This window comes from Pseudophryne corroboree, chromosome 3, assembly GCF_028390025.1.
Source record: "Pseudophryne corroboree isolate aPseCor3 chromosome 3, aPseCor3.hap2, whole genome shotgun sequence".
Classification (NCBI taxonomy): Eukaryota; Metazoa; Chordata; class Amphibia; order Anura; family Myobatrachidae; genus Pseudophryne; species Pseudophryne corroboree.
In genome coordinates this window covers 261,930,904-261,947,582 of record NC_086446.1, presented here as the reverse complement: position 1 = coordinate 261,947,582, position 16,679 = coordinate 261,930,904, and the positions used below count along the sequence as shown (strand labels likewise).

General features: G+C 45.8%; 2 pseudogenes; both read left to right on the top strand.

Annotated features, from left to right (window-relative positions):
- Positions 1 to 11,030: 11,030 nt before the first annotated feature.
- On the top strand, positions 11,031 to 11,150 carry LOC134897498 (5S ribosomal RNA; annotated as a pseudogene).
- A 172-nt stretch (positions 11,151 to 11,322) lies between these two features.
- Positions 11,323 to 11,442, top strand: LOC134896908 (5S ribosomal RNA; annotated as a pseudogene).
- Positions 11,443 to 16,679: the final 5,237 nt, after the last annotated feature.

The following is a 16,679-nucleotide window of genomic DNA, read 5'->3' as shown; positions in this document are numbered from 1 at the left end:
TCTCGCGAGAATCCGACAGCGTCATGATGACGTTCGGGCGCGCTCGGGTTAACCGTGCAAGGCGGGAGGATCCGAGTCTGCTCGGACCCGTGAAAAAAACATGAAGTTCGTGCGGGTTCGGATTCAGAGAAACCGAACCCGCTCATCTCTAGTGGTAACGAGGTGGAATTCAACCCTCTGTATGCTTCAGAGGATTGAGGTGCAGCAAAAGGCCATTCAAGCCTATACATCTGCCTACGATATAGGCAAAGGAGGGGGAATGCACCTGACTCAAGCGCAGTGGAGAATGATTTCAACGTTGTGCAAGGTTCTGCAACCCTTTGAACTTGCCACACGTGAAGTCAGTTCAGACACTGCCAGCCTGAGTCAGGTCATTCCCCTCATCAGGCTTTTGCAGAAGAAGCTGGAGACATTGAAGGAGGAGCTAAAACAGAGCGATTCCGCTAGACATGTGGGACTTGTGGATGGAGCCCTTAATTCGCTTAACCAGGATTCACGGGTGGTCAATCTGTTGAAATCAGAGCACTACATTTTGGCCACCGTGCTCGATCCTAGATTTAAAACCTACGTTGTATCTCTCTTTCCGGCAGACACAAGTCTGCAGAGGTTCAAAGACCTGCTGCTGAGAAAATTGTCAAGTCAAGCGGAACGTGACCCGTCAACAGCTCCTCCTTCACATTCTCCCACAACTGGGGCTGCGAGGAAAAGCCTAAGAATTCCGAGCCCACCCGCTGGCGGTGATGCAGGGCAGTCTGGAGCGAGTGCTGACATCTGGTCCGGACTGAAGGACCTGCCAACGATTACTGACATGTCGTCTACTGTCACTGCATATGATTCTGTCACCATTGAAAGAATGGTGGAGGATTATATGAGTGACCGCATCCAAGTAGGCATGTCAGACAGTCCGTACGTATACTGGCAGGAAAAAGAGGCAATTTGGAGGCCCTTGCACAAACTGGCTTTATTTTACCTAAGTTGCCCCCCCTCCAGTGTGTACTCCGAAAGAGTGTTTAGTGCAGCCGCTCACCTTGTCAGCAATCGGCGTACGAGGTTACTTCCAGAAAATGTGGAGAAGATGATGTTCATCAAAATGAATTATAATCAATTCCTCCGTGGAGACATTCACCAGCAATTGCCTCCAGAAAGTACACAGGGACCTGAGATGGTGGATTCCAGTGGCGACGAACTAATAATCTGTGAGGAGGGGGATGTACACAGTGAAAGGGGTGAGGAATCGGACGATGAGGAGGAGGTGGACATCTTGCCTCTGTAGAGCCAGTTTGTGCAAGGAGAGATTGATTGCTTCTTTTTTGGTGGGGGCCCAAACCAACCAGTCATTTCAGTCACAGTCGTGTGGCAGACCCTGTCGCTGAAATGATGGGTTTGTTAAAGTGTGCATGTCCTGTTTATACAACATAAGGGTGGGTGGGAGGGCCCAAGGACAATGCCATCTTGCACCTCTTTTTTCTTTCATTTTTCTTTGCATCATGTGCTGTTTGGGGACTATTTTTTTGAAGTGCCATCCTGCCTGACACTGCAGTGCCACTTCTAGATGGGCCAGGTGTTTGTGTCGGCCACTTGTGTCGCTTAGCTTAGCCATCCAGCGACCTTGGTGCACCTCTTTTTTTCATGTGCTGTTTGGGGACTATTTTTTAAATCTGCCATCCTGTCTGACACTGCAGTGCCACTCCTAGATGGGCCAGGTGTTTGTGTCGGCCACTTGGGTCGCTTAGCTTTGTCACACAGCTACCTCATTGCGTCTCTTTTTTTCTTTGCATCATGTGCTGTTTGGGGACTATTTTTTTGAAGTGCCATCCTGTCTGACACTGCAGTGCCACTCCTAGATGGGCCAGGTGTTTGTGTCGGCCACTTGTGTCGCTTAGCTTAGCCATCCAGCGACCTTGGTGCACCTCTTTTTTTCTTTGCATCATGTGCTGTTTGGGGACTATTTTTTAAATCTGCCATCCTGTCTGACACTACAGTGCCACTCCTAGATGGGCCAGGTGTTTGTGTCGGCCACTTGGGTCGCTTAGCTTAGTCACACAGCTACCTAATTGCGCCTTTTTTTTTCTTTGCATCATGTACAGTTTGGGGACTATTTTTTTGAAGTGCCATCCTGCCTGACACTGCAGTGCCACTCCTAGATGGGCCAGGTGTTTGTGTCGGCCACTTGTGTCGCTTAGCTTAGCCATCCAGCGACCTTGGTGCACCTCTTTTTTTCTTTGCATCATGTGCTGTTTGGGGACTATTTTTTAAATCTGCCATCCTGTCTGACACTGCAGTGCCACTCCTAGATAGGCCAGGTGTTTGTGTCGGCCACTTGGGTCGCTTAGCTTAGTCACACAGCTACCTCATTGCGCCTCTTTTTTTCTTTGCATCATGTGCTGTTTGGGGACTATTTTTTTGAAGTGCCATCCTGTCTGACACTGCAGTGCCACTCCTAGATGGGCCAGGTGTTTGTGTCGGCCACTTGTGTCGCTTAGCTTAGCCATCCAGCGACCTTGGTGCACCTCTTTTTTTTCTTTGCTTGATGTGCTGTTTGGGGACTATTTTTTAAATCTGCCATCCTGTCTGACACTACAGTGCCACTCCTAGATGGGCCAGGTGTTTGTGTCGGCCACTTGGGTCGCTTAGCTTAGTCACACAGCTACCTCATTGCGCCTCTTTTTTTCTTTGCATCATGTAGTTTGGGGACTATTTTTTTGAAGTGCCATCCTGCCTGACACTGCATTGCCACTCCTAGGTGGGCCAGGTGTTTGTGTCGGCCACTTGGGTCGCTTAGCTTAGCCATCCAGCGACCTTGGTGCACCTCTTTTTTTCTTTGCATCATGTGCTGTTTGGGGACTATTTTTTAAATATGACATTCTGTCTGACACTGCAGTTCCACTCCTAGATGGGCCAGGTGTTTGTGTCGGCAACTTGGGTCGCTTAGCTTAGTCACACAGCTACCTCATTGCGTTTTTTTTTTCTTTGCATCATGTGCTGTTTGGGGACTATTTTTTTGAAGTGCCATCCTGTCTGACACTGCAGTGCCACTCCTAGATGGGCCAGGTGTTTGTGTCGGCCACTTGGGTCGCTTAGCTTAGTCATCCAGCGACCTCGGTGCAAATTTTAGGACTAAAAATAATATTGTGAGGTGTGAGGTGTTTAGAATATACTGAAAATGAGTGGAAATTATGGTTATTGAGGTTAATAATACTATGGGATCAAAATGACCCCCAAATTCTATGATTTAAGCTGTTTTTGAGGGGTTTTTGTAAAAAAAACACCCGAATCCAAAACACACCCAAATCCGACAAAATATTTTCAGGGAGGTTTTGCCAAAACGCGTCCGAATCCAAAACACGGCCTCGGAACCGAATCCAAAACCAAAACACAAAACCCGAAAAATTTCCGGTGCACATCACTATCTATAATAGGTTTATAGTTTATGGTGCTAGAGGTGCTCCAAACAATCAAAACCTTAACATGTTAATATCTACTTATTGGCAGTTGCACACAAAAAAAAAAAAAAGATTGCTTTTTTGGAGCACTCTTTTATATTTTGTATATGTGATGATTAAATTGATATGATTGCAAATTTTAAAACGCAACTTTTAATATTCTTACTTAAGATATTAGGGGTAAGTAATTGTGATTTATGTGACTTTGTAAATAATTATATGTATGTCACCCCCTCCTTATTCTAAATATATATTAAAGGACAATATTTATCTCCGTGGTGATTTTTTTTGTATGAATGACATTTTTACTCAAATATTAGTGTATGGATAATTAATACCTAATGGGCCCTACACACTTACAGATCTAAGTGCACGATATGAACGTTCTCGTTCATTAATGAACGAGAACTTGTTCATATTGTGCAGTGTGTAGGCACCAACGATTAATGATGCGCGGCCCCCGTTAATTGTTGGTGCCGGGTCGCTTATCCATGCAGGCCAATATGGACAAGATTGTCCATATTAGCATACACTGCTATGGAGCCGGGGAATGGGGGGAGTGAAGAAACTTCACTCCTCCCGCCGCCAAGTCGCCCGTCAGCCATATCCGCCGTCGGGCAGCTCGGCAGCGGATCGCCCAGTGTGTAGGGCCCATAAGTCATACAGCTTAGATCAAAGTCTCATAAGTAGTTAATTTAGGGCATAATTATTCACTTATTGTTTTAGCAGTGATGTGTTGTTATGGCCGCTACAGCATACAAAACATTTCCATATAAGATTATAGGTTAGGAATCGGTTTTCAACCTTATTGATAATTGTTTCATAAAACCTTCACCAGTTAACACCTGTAAATATATCCTGATTGTAAAAAGAATATTGCATAGCTGTCATAGACACACTCCTATATACAATTTCACAATATAGAATCATCAGACAGTCATCAATAAAAACCCTGAGTCAACAACCCAGGCAGTGGTTCCTTGCTATGCACAACAAGGAGTGTATTACTCATACTTGCCTACCCTCCCGGAATGGCCGGGAGGCTCCCGAAAATCGGGTGACCCTCCCGGCCCCCCGGAAAGGTGGGAAAGCCTCCCTCTTTGCCCCTCGGCCGCCCGCAGCAGAGAACAAGTGGGCGGCCCGAGGGGGTCCGTTGATGCGATTCGCGCTGAATCGCGTCATTGTAGCTCCTCCCCCTGCTATGCAGCGCCTCGTTTCTCGGCACAGCACAGCGGGGGGGGGAGTCACGATGACCCGACCCTGATGCAACACCCCAGGACCGCCCATCCTGCTGCCGGCCACGCCCCCGAACCGCCCATCTTGCTGCCGGCCACACCCCGAACTGCCTGTCCTGCTGCCGGCCACGCCCCTATGCACCTACAACGCTGCCTCCTCCCGAAGGAGGAGGCAGCAAAGTAGGTAAGTATGGTATTACTTTCTTATAGCAGATGGTTTTTAGGATTCTAAATCAGTATTGACATGATACATTATTGCTTTTGCTGGATACCTCATAATAACAGATACAGTTTGTGCATTCCAGTTACACAGAGAAATAGTATAACCTCCTAATTATGCTGCACTTTTTAATTCAGTCAGTTAATACAGCTGGATACCACATAATCACGGATATATTTTATGCATTCCGGCTGCATAAGAAGAGAAAAAGCATACCCTCCATATTCAGCACATCACACTGCACCTTGATGTTCAATGCAATCAACAAATGCAAACACAAAGCAGATTTTACAAGATATACATTGTGGTGTTGGCAATGAAATAAAATTTGCCTGATATATAGAATGTTATTGGTACCGACTACCCAGGTTTCATTACTTGATATGATGTTAAATGAGTTACCCCTTATCCAGGAGTGACAACAGAAAGAGTGCAATGGAAAATTGCAACTGGTTTTCACTGCAGCTGTTTCCATTGCTCCCCTCCCATTGCCATAAGAAAAAAATGTCTGGTACACATGCATTTAAAAGAATTGTGTATAATTTCAATACTGTGAAAGATATATTTGAGAATTGTTATACTGATTTAGGAGGTAGTACAGCATGTATAGCAGTCATCCTCATCTGCTTCCCGTCATCATCATTGAAGCGGATAACAGGTGAGAGTAAGGATTTTTGCCACGTTAAGAGAAACAGATACAGTGCCACTACGTTTCCCTGTATATGGTGTTAGATGGACCTTGATACCAATGGCATTGCAAGGTCTAAATGCGCCAACAGAGAATGTGTGAGCACAATATTTAGGTATCCTGCGCTCTCCTAGTATGGGTAATGGTGGTGGCAGCAGAGTTGCAGATGAGGCTAAACCCGCAGCCTCACAAGTCAAGAACAGAAGGAAAAGGGTATCACTAACAATGTCTAATTCACTGAGTCTATGAATAACGTGACTGTATATCCCAAAATTAGAGAAGAAAATTTATTGCAATCTAATAATGTACCAGAAATATCTGAATAAACAAGAAAAGAATATAAATGAAATAAAATACAAAATATAATAAAGGAGAAAGAAAAAAAAACTTATTTTTCGTGAAGAAGCAAAACGCTGTTTTATAAAGTCCAAACCTGGTGCTGCGACGGAGCGTGGCGTCCCACCTCCTCGTTTTGTACCAAGAATGAAATCACTGTCTATAGCTGCATGCAGTTGTACACATTTAATTCAGTCCCAGCCTGGTAATGCTCCAACTTAGTAAATGAGTCTGTTTTGGAAAAAAGTCTGTTTGAAGCAGAACAACTTAGAGGGGATCCTTGGTTGCAGCGGCGTATACAGTGAACGGGGTACCCCTGGTGGATGAACGGGGGAAAGGACTCAAAGGGATTGGTATGCTGATCGCTCCGGACCGGCCGCTCTTCTACCTCCGACTGTGCAGCCGGAAAGCGCCTGTTAATACAGACGCCGTCCGTTAGCCAGAACAGAGGGAAGCGGGCCTGTCTCTGCGGGGAAAGTGACACTAGCTTTCAGACCCAGCCGGGACTGTCAGCTGCGCCATTCCCCCTATACAGAGCTGTTACCTGCGTCTCCTGAGGTGCTTCCCGGCGTCCGTCTCCACTTAGTTTCACTTTCGTTCCTGTGGCTCCTGGTGCTGAATCTTCTTCCTGGTTAGAGGGTTTGCGGTCACGTGACTCCGGGCTCGACTCTCTTTCCTGTGAACCCCCGGGTCACTGATCATCAAAACGGCTGGGCTGTGATAGGTTCCAAATGTCTCTGTGTAGTTGTGCAGTGATGATAATACACACTGCTGCTGTTTGTGCTGCTCCTACGCGTATCGACCCATGTGGGTCTTCGTCAGGGAGTCCTTAATGGTCATGTTGGTTGTGGGCTTTTTATGCCCAAAACTCGTTACATCATCAAAAAGGGGGAGTGTGTTAGAATTGTCATACAGGCATAGCTGAAAGCATCATTTGTGAAATAAAAGAAGGGGGGGAAAATACACTGATCATAGAGATGTATTGGGATAGATTAATTAAAAATTAAAAGTTAATACAAATAAGAATAAATGCAGAGTTAAAAATTATATAGTAGATAAATTAAATTAAATTGAATATAATTAAATTGGAGAATAAATGTGGCATAAAAGCTCGAACTTAAAATAAATATGAAATATATACAGAACTGGGTGTCTGTGATCGTGGAGTATCATAAAGAACAGTTTTTATTCCTCTTACTTGACTGACAGCTTTAATTATTTTATAATAATTTGCTCTCGACTATAAATCTACATTGTGATTGTTCAAATGTGTGATGTCCCTTTATTGGTTGTATTGCGGCAATAAAGTGAACAGTAGTGTATACAGTACATGTAAATTCAGCTGATCTAATCTAGAATAATTAACTCATTATCACTGCCCTCACCTCATTGTCTATATTCAGTCCGTGAGGTTTCAGAGTCTTCAATGTGAAAATCCACTTGAGCTCTTCTTTGTTAATTTGTTTCGTGAAGTCCCCCCCTCTCCAGTTGGGTGATACTAGCTTGATGCCTAAGATCTTCATGCCTGCAGGGTTACTCCCATGTGTCTCTCTGAAATGGTTGGATAGGTTATGGGTCTCTAATTCCTTTTTAACATTCCTCATATGTTCTGATATTCTCATTTTTAGGGGTCTTATGGTTCTCCCTACATATTGCAGATGGCATGGGCATTCTATGAGGTAGATTACACCTTTACTTTGACACGATATATGATCTTGTATGTCAATTTTTCCCCCGTCTTCTTTGAATCAAAGCTGATTGTTTTCTTGGTACTACTCTTGTGCATCTTGCAGTAGGCACATGTCCCGCAATGGAAGAAACCTTTGTTGAGTTTCTCCCCTGTTATTGTACTTTTCAAGATGGCTGTGTGATAATCTAGATTTTAGATCCGGGGCTCTTCTATACACTACTTTTGGTCTGAGTGGAAGTGTATTTGCCAGTATCTTATCTTCTAAGAGGATGTGCCAGTGTTTGTACAATATTCTCTCTAGTTGCTTGTTATTTGTGCTGTGCTGTGTCAAAAACACTGTTTTGAATTTACCACTAGTGTCTTCTTTGTTTTGTATGTGAGAAGAGTATCTCTTTCTAGCTTTGTTACTGTATGCAGATCTTGCTCGAGTGTCTCTTCTTTGTAGCCTTTCTCCATGAAATGTTTTTTTCATTTCTACCGCTTGCATTTGGAAATCTTCCATCTTGGTGCCGTTTCTCCTAACTCGCTTAAATTGTCCTATTGGGATATTCCGTAACCAATTGGGATGATGTCCACTAGTGTTCAAGATATAACTGTTTACATCTATGCTTTTCTGATACGTTTTAGTGTGTATGGTTGAATTCTCTATAAAGATCATTATGTCCAGAAAATTAACTGCTGTTCGGCTATACTCTGTGGTGAAGACTAGGTTGTTTTCATTTGAGTTGATATATGTCAAGAATTCTTGTAAGCTCTCCTCTGTTCCCTGCCAGATGAAGACCACATCGTCTATGAATCTTCTACAGAGGACGAGGCCTGCTCCAAAATCACGCCCACACCAGATGTTGTTGTCCTCCCACCTACTCATAAACAGGTTGGCGTAACTTGAAGCAAACCTGGTCCCCATCGCTGTCCCTGTGGTCTGCCTATAGTGTGTGCCTTCGAAAAAGAAATGATTGGGCTGCAAGATATGATGAATGCAGTCTAAAATGAACTGCGTCTTCTTCGCTTCCATGGTTGGATCTGATGATAAGAAATGGCCCACTGCGTCTAGGCCCTGTTTCTGATCTATGACTGTGTAAAGGGAGGTGACGTCACTTGTACAGATCCAATAATTCTCTGACCATGTGACATCACCTAATGTCCTGATTATGTCGGTCGTGTCTCTAATGTAGGACTTCTGTGTTTGTACATATGGCTGGAGGTATGAATCTATGTATTGAGATAGGTTTGATGTTAGTGAATCTATTCCTGATATTATTGGATATCCTGGGGGATTAAGGTTGTCTTTGTGTATCTTTGGCAGGTAGTAGAAGACAGGAAGAACGGGATTGGTGATGTTTAGAAATTCATATTCTTTCTTGGTGAGTATGCCTGTTCCCGACCCTTCCTTGAGTAATGTCATAAATTTGTTTTTGAATCTGCATGTGGGATCCTGTGTGTTTCATACGTACTCTTGTCACTAAGAATTCTAAGTGATTCTGCTGTATAGTCTTTTCTATCTAACAGGACTATTCCCCCCCTTTATCTGCCGATTTTATGACTAGATCTCTGTTGTTACTGAGGTCTTTGAGTGTCCTCTTTTCGTTTCCTGTTAAATTAAAAGCTCTAGGTTTTGTTTCTAATTTGTCTACATCACGAATAACCAGTTGTTCAAATGTACTGATGAGGGAACCTCTCATGTGCTGTGGGTAGAAATTGGATTTAGGCTTCAAATCTGAATGTTTGTATGTCTTGTCTTTGTCTCTAGGTTCTATAGTTGTGATTGGGCCTTTGCTGTAGTACTTTGCCAGTGTTAGTTTCCTTATAAACCTATGTAGGTCTAAGTATGTCTTAAACTTGTTTAGTTGTTTTGTGGGTGCGAATTTCAAACCCTTGTTTAAGAGTGTTACATGTTCATCTTTAAGTGTGACTGTACTTAAATTGAAAATGCCCTTAGTTTCTATCTTTGGTTGTTGTTTCTCTTGCTTCTTCCTGTTGCCTCCACCTCTACATCCTCGTCTAGGTCTTCTAACTTCCTTTTGTGTGGTGTTGTTACTTGATTCTGTTCGCAGGACAGGTGGCCTGCATTCCTCCCTAAAAAATTATCTGCACATGTTTCTATGATTGCTTGGTATGCGACTTCTACGTCTAAATTCCCAGTTGAGGCAATGTCTTCTAGATTCATTGATATCTGAAATCTCTTTTCTAAAGAGGCTCTTGCTAGATTCTCTTAATTTTCACAAACTTCAATGCTATATGTGGAGAAGTCACTGTCTATGGTGGTTTCGGAGTCCGACCTGTCTAAGCTTTCCTTTTTGTCTTCTGGGACACCCACCTTACCCTTGTTTTTAGATTCTTTGTGGTGTAACTTTGTCATATATTGCTGATAAGTTAAATTCAATTTCTTGTAGATGGGTGTTTTGGTCGAGGATCTAAAAGTCTTTTTTGTCTTAACAGCTCTTAGTGTTTGTAACAGTGCAGTGTTGGGTTTGTCGGTACGCTTCTTGGATGGTTTGGTTTTTCCTATTTTATCTCTGAGGATCTTTGATTTTTTGGTGGCTATAATTTCTTCCTCTACCTTTCTTAATCTATTTTTTTAGATTGTTTCTAACTCCTGAAACTCTTTATCGTGTTTGTGTACTTCTAGCGCTTTCTGTAAGGACTCTATCTCTGTTTCTAAATTTGTCAATTCTACTTCATGTGTGCTCAGAATCAACTGTATTAGCTGTGTTGAACAATCATGTAAAACATTGTTCCATTTCTCCATAAACTGGGGGTTATCTTGGTTCTGGGTTGGTATTTTCTTAATCCTGAGTCCCTTTGGTATGAGTTTATTCTGTAAATACCAACTCAATGTCTTACTGTCCCACCATAACTTTGATTCACGTGTGGCTAACCGTTCTAGTTTCAAAAACAATTCACAAAATGTGTTCACGCTATCATGTGTGGCAGTTGTGTGATCTAGGTTGGTGAACACTAACGCTGCCCTTGTGGCCCTATCTTTTCTAAGATCTAAAATACCCATATAGCTGGCTGCTGGATTATAGGTTTGAAATGGGAACAAGCACAATATTTAGGTATCCTGCGCTCTCCTAGTATGGGTAATGGTGGTGGCAGCAGAGTTGCAGATGAGGCTAAACCCGCAGCCTCACAGGTCAAGAACAGAAGGAAAAGGGTTATGCAACTGCGCCTGAGAATGTATCACTAACAATGTCTAATTCACTGGGTCTATGAATAACGTGACTGTATATTCCAAAATTAGAGAAGAAAATTTATTGCAATTTATTAATGTACCAGAAATATCTGAATATACAACATATGTTTCTAAGTTACAGTGCCTTTTGGGCACTCGTAGTTTTCATATTGGACATGTTTAATAGTTCATTGTGTTTACAGACCTTTACCTAGTCCACAATACCTTGCACACCGTGGAGATTGATACTATCATACCACACTGGATCCCATCCGATCCCGTCTGATCTTGGTAATTAAGCAGTGATGGGCCTAGCTAGTACCACACTTGGAGACAATGTGGGAATATTGGGTGTTGTATCAAGGGACTCGGTGTGTCCCCCCCTTTTGTGTCTCCCCTGATTTGTCTCTCAGTTGCTGGCATCAACATTGGTGTCTTTTCTTGTACATTATTATACAGGACTATGACGTGATATGGTTGAGAAATGAGGGATGATACTGACACATCGGGATATATATATATGCACACATCTGTTTGATACAATCATACCACACTGGAAACCATCCGATCCCGTCCGATCTTGGCAATTAAGCAGTGTTGGGCCCAGTTAGTACCATGCTTGGAGACGGCATGGGAATACCGGGTATTGTACAAAGGGACAAATTTTGTCCTACAGGTGATGATTATTTTATCCCCCTTTTTGTCCTTGACATCACACGGCGCTCGCATTTGCCTTTCACGTTAGCCCTGTATAGTATCTGTAGTGCATTACCTTTGGTGTTATTAACCATGGTTATATTCCATCAGTGCAACGGTGTTGTGCTGCATTTAGATATTAATATTCCCTGAGTGTTATGATACCATTGCTGTGCAAGCCAGTACAAATTGCTCACTTGTGTTATATATTGTTTCATGGTTTGTATAATTTTGGGCTGTCGAATTTCCATGCTGTCGGCGCACTGTGGGGTTAACTACTCTACAGGCATGCCTCTGGCTGGGGACACAGACAGCAGCAACTTTACCTGTTTGCCGCTGCACGCTAATACACATCTGCCTGCACTACACGGATGTCGCGCTGCCGGAGCGGGTTGCTAAGGAGAGAGCCGGGTTTGTTTATTATGGCAACACAACCCACGTGCACGGAAGAAGCCAATCAGGCAGCTGCTACGACGCGCTGCCTCCAGGTGACGGGCTTCCTGTTCAAAATTTCCGGCACCCTCTCTGCTATTTAAAGAGACTCCGGACAGAGTGACAGCTGCCCCTGGTGAAAACCATTGAGCGTTGAAACGGCTGTCGGGCGGACTGTAGCAGTGGGTTATATCCAGATGGCTTGTCAGGAATAAAACCTTTTTTTCTTTCACCTACTAAACGTGAGTGTATACTGTATATGCCGCTGGAACCAAGGATCCCCTCTAAGTTGTTCTGCTTCAAACAGACTTTTTTCCAAAACAGACTCATTTACTAAGTTGGAGCATTACCAGGCTGGGACTGTATCAAATGTTTAGAACTGCATGCAGATATAGACAGTGATTTCATTCTTGGTACAAAACGAGGAGGTGGGACGCCACGTTCCGTCGCAGCACCAGGTTTGGACTTTATAAAACAGCATTTCGTTTCATCACGAAAAATAAGTTTTTTTCTTTCTCCTTTATTATATTTTGTATTTTATTTCATTTATATTCTTTTCTTGTTTATTCAGATATTTCTGGTACATTATTAGATTGCAATAAATTTTCTTCTCTAATTTTGGGATATACAGTCACGTTATTCATAGACTCAGTGAATTAGACATTGTTAGTGATACATTCTCAGGCGCAGTTGCATAACGCTTTTCCTTCTGAGAATGTGTGAGCACTGGGAAGGAAGAAAGTGCGGCTTCCTCCTGCAGTGAAGCGCTTGTAAGTATACTGACACTGAACGTACGTTTCACCACATGGGCTTGGTCACCAGGTAGCCAGCTGAGATGTAAGGAAGCAAAGGAGTAATCGGCACACTACTGGAGAAAGGCAGCCATTGGAAGAGATGAACAGTCACGAGCAAGAGGAAATGGAGGTACTGTATAGACAGTCACTGAGTAGGGAGCTGTAATTGAAGTGCAAGAGAAGATGGCTGTGAGAACAGGAAAGAAGAGGGCCCTGCTCTAAAGCCCTGTACATATGGGGGAGATATGTTCTGAGCGATCTAGCACAGACCGTTCAACACACATCCCTTCCCCCGCTCAGCACACAGTCCTAAATTAACTACTTATGAGACTTTGATCTAAGCTGTATGATTTAGGTATTAATTATCCATACATTGGATTTAAGTAAAAATTTAATTCATACAATTTTCATTCATACAAAAAATTCACCACGGAAATAAATGTTGTCGTTTAATATATATTTACAATAAGGAGGGGGTGACATACATATAATTATTTACAAAGTCACACAAATCACAATTACTAACCCCTAATATCTTAAGTAAGAATATTAAAAATTAGGTTTTAAAATTATCAATCATATCGATTTAATCATCACATATACAAAATATCACCTTACACTTATCACTGGTTTGTCACTTCCATATGCCACCTCCAGGTTAATACATATGCCCCAATGTGTGCTGAGTGAGGGGGGCTGACGGGGGGGGGGGGGGGGGGGGGGGCGCTCTCTTCACAGAGCAGTGAAGTGAGTGATCTACTAGATTTGGCATGCTTGTATGCCAAATCTAGAGTCAGCGATAGCGACACACTGGGCCTCGCATTGCTATCGCTGTGGGAATACGGAGAGATCCGTGCTTAATTTCTAAGAAATCTAGTCAGATTGTTTAAGCAAGACTCTCTCCGTGTGTGCCACCCTTAAGGAGCTTACAATCTAGGGGGAGATGGAGACAGACAGGTGACATGAGGTACAAGGAAGCGGAAGGTGGCCTGGTGTCAGGAAGAAAGCGAGGCAGAGATGGTTAAGGCGTGAAGTTGGTTGGGAGAGCGGAATCAAGTGTGTGGTATAATAGGCCCACATTCAGAATGTCAACACTAGAGTGTGGACACGGTCTGAATGTCAACATTCAGAATATTGAAATGGGCAGGAGGTCGACATGTCAAGTGTTAAATTTCACAATTTCGACATTGACATAATGGGGGTCATTCTGACCTGATCGCTCTCTTCTGTTCATCGCAGCGCAGCAATCAGGTCAGAAGTGCGCATACGCCGGCGCCGCAGTGCCGCATGCAGGCTCAATCTAGCACATCGCTCATTTCACACACCCCCGTCCCCCACGCTAAGCTGTGCTTAGCGGGGGGAGAGATGTGTGTTGAGCGGTCTGTGTTAAGATTGCTCAGCACACATCTCTTTCATCAGTACTGGCTTTTACTTTGTATATTAGATAAGCTGAAGGCTGCATAAGCCTGAGGCCATATAAGAGTCTACTTTCCAACACTTCTTTGTTTTGTTTTTTTCTTGACTGCTTAAAATTGACTCTTGGGAGCACCACTGAAAGCAACAATTAGTTGGGACTAGGATTAACTATCCATATACCCCTAGTTGCTATATCTAGAAGCAATTCGGGATAATTCAGTTTTTCAGAGGCTACTAATTATCAAATTGAGGACTTGTGCGGTTCCCAAAACACCTTCTTTTCTAAAGCCATATAAGAGCCCAATTTTTTGTGATTGGTTGTTTACGACTAAGCAGTTGCTAGGTAGATTAGTGTTTTCTCTGGTATTTTTCCTATAGGATTATAGGGCTGTCCGTCAAGGGTTTAGGGGTTGGTCTTGGAATAATATATAAGCCATGGTCATGTGCCTCAGACTTCCTCTTGCCATTTTGGAATGGCCAAGGAAGGCTGAGTACTCATTACAGTTATTACTCTTGTTGTTAATCTTTTTGTATTCTGTTTTCACTGTGCGATGTGCTTGCCCCCCTCTCTCCACCCCCTCCCCCCCTTCCCACCGGCTTTAGCCTTATTTCATTACCCTGTGCTCCCGTTCCCCACGCTGCTATACAGGCGGGTCTGCTCTCCTCCCCCTTGCCTCTTTGCGGGGTCTCAAGCTTCCGGGGCTCTCGTTCCCGGAGCTCGTCCTCCCCATGTCCCTGTCCCGGCGCTTGGTGTGGCGCGGCGGGGCGGACCGCTGCGGCCCGCGCTTCTCCCCCTGCTCTAGTCCGGCCGGGGGGCGCGGTGCGCATGCCGCATCGGTCGGGAGTGGTGTGCAGCCACGGTCGCGGGGGTCACCCCCGGCGGCCATGGGGCTGCGGGCGGTGCAGTTATTCGGCCCGGCTTCTCCGGGCGCCTCCCCGTCCTCCTCCCCATCGCGTCCCGGCTAGATGCGCCGGTGCCCACTTGGTGCCTGCGGCCCGGGGCGGGCGGCGGGAGGAGGGGGGGCGGGCCTGGGGGCCGGGGTAGTCCGGGGCTGCAGCTGTTCCAGCATGCCCCCGGCTTCTGCTACGCTGGTGCTGTCCGGGTGCCCCCCCTGGTGGGGGGGGCTGGGGTTTTATGATTTTAATTTAATTTTTTTTATTTTTTGGGGGGGTCCCTCACTGGGCTTGGGATGGTCTGATGGGCGTGGCGCCCTGGTTTTTTGGGGCGGGTTTCGGCTGTGTTGCCGCGGGTGCGGAGGGCAGTCTCCCTTGCCGGGCCCCGGCCGCTGGGCTCGTCTGGGTTTTTCCTGCGTGTTGCCCCCCCCCCCCGTTTCTCAGGTCGGGCTGTTCTGTCCTCCGCCCTCCCCGTTTCCCGGCCTGCAGGGACCCCCGCATGTACAGGTTTGTACGGTGCGGGTGGTGGCGGCGCAGGGTCTCCGGCGGCATCGTTCCACCGCCTGACCCCCTTCCACTGTTCCTCCTATGTTTTTTCCTGGGTGCGGGTTATCCCCCCCCCCCCCCATGGCTTTCGTCCTACACCATTGGGGACGCCCCGTGGGTCATGGCTGCCCTTCTGCCACTATTTCCTCCCTGCCGTGCGGTGGGCCCCGTCGCCTCGGCCCGCTGTCCTGCCTCCCTCCGGTTTGCGGAGTGTGACTTGCCCCCCCCCCTCCCGCCTGTGCCTCCTGTTGCGTGGTCGAAGCGTGGGCGCTTCCTGCGCTTGTTGTCCCTCTGTTTTGTCTGCGCAGGTGTCGACGGGTCCGTGGGAGTCAGGGTTTCGGCGCGGAGGAACCGGAGGCCGAGGAGGGATGCAGCGGAAGACGCACCGCCGTGGTCGGTGGAGGCGGCTGATGGTGTTCCTGGTCCTTCAGACATCGGTGAGCATGCTGTTGTTTTTCCTTATTGTTACAGTATTCCTTTTAACCTCTGTAGTGTTCCTCTGGTTCTCCTTGGCGCCCGCGTTGGTGGGCTAGGCTCATTGCATGGTGCGGGGCGTTAGGCGTCTCGGAATGGGAAGACGCCGACGGCTACTGTGCCCTCTGCCCCCCCTGCGGTTCGTGGAGAGGGCAGGCGGGGGGGGGGGGGGGAGCATTGGGGTGACGGCTTTCCGTACTTTCATCTGTGGTTACGGTTTTTGGATTTTACGGCAGGTTGCACCGGGTTGCGACATGCCGAATATCCCCGCATGGTGCAGTATTTGTGTCAGCGCACGCGATTTAAATCTGAGGTTTACGCTTGGGGTGATTACGACGTGAAGTTCATCGTGTTCGGGGGGTAACGTCATTTTCTTGGTGAAGTGAATTTTTAAAGGGTTGTGTTTGGGGGTCACCCGGCAGGCCGGACCGCACAGTGGGGTCCCAGACCGCAGGCCCCTCGCAGTTGGCGTTTCTGTTTTGCGCTCCTTCGTAGGGGGGGTTCGCTTATGGCAGGGGCTAGTACACCATAGGTCCACTCCCGTTTTCGTCACTACTGCAAATTTGGGAGGCCTGTCTCCCGTCCAGTGACGGTGCCCCAGCCACGAGCGGGTGTTGTAAGTCCGCTCACACTTTCCCGC